Source organism: Parasteatoda tepidariorum, chromosome 1 (assembly GCF_043381705.1).
Source record: "Parasteatoda tepidariorum isolate YZ-2023 chromosome 1, CAS_Ptep_4.0, whole genome shotgun sequence".
Taxonomy (NCBI): Eukaryota; Metazoa; Arthropoda; class Arachnida; order Araneae; family Theridiidae; genus Parasteatoda; species Parasteatoda tepidariorum.
In genome coordinates this window covers 32,697,555-32,698,366 of record NC_092204.1, presented here as the reverse complement: position 1 = coordinate 32,698,366, position 812 = coordinate 32,697,555, and positions in this window count along the sequence as shown.

The following is an 812-nucleotide window of genomic DNA, read 5'->3' as shown; positions in this document are numbered from 1 at the left end:
AAAAGAAATTCGATATATATATATATGCGTAATCACAATAGCAATATATAATGACCAAAATTACATTGAACTAAATAAAATAAATTAAGAAGGTTGTTAATTTTACGTGACAATTGACACCTATAATATTGAATTTAAAAAAAAGGAGTTTGAAGGAAAAAAATATCGTTGAGACTTATGCATGGGCAACGTAGAATTTAATTTCGCAATTATTTCATTACAGAGTTGCAATCTTAAAAAATGTCTAGAAACATTTAAATCGCACACGCCACCCAACCATGGCCGAGCACTTATCCCAATTTTCCAAAGCTTTATCTCTTAACGGCCATGGCAGAAATGCCAAATAATTTTGATCCAATTTAGACGACGTGGACAACACCTCAGCTGGTACCCCGCTCTCCATTCTCCCACGACAGCCAACAATAGGAGTTTTAGCCAGTACCGATTTATTTTGAAGCTTGCTGCGTGTACACGTATTAAATCTTTATAAGGATATAAAATTCAGAATTCATCTGTTGTGTACTTCCCGTTGATGCACATTTCTTGGAATGTTGGTTTATTTGTAATTAACTGTTAATTGCTAGTTATGCTATGCTAATAGCTAACTAAGGGCTAAATAATCTACTTGTTACGCTCGCCAATTCACGGCGATGCTTTCACAGATGACTTAGCAATGGGAACTTGCTTTACTTGTTCATTATATACCAGTGTATTTTAATCAAGTATTGTATGAATCATGGTAATCTTTTTAAAATTAACCAAACATATGAAGCTATGCATCTAATTACTGTTTCGTTTTTGCACGCCATAAA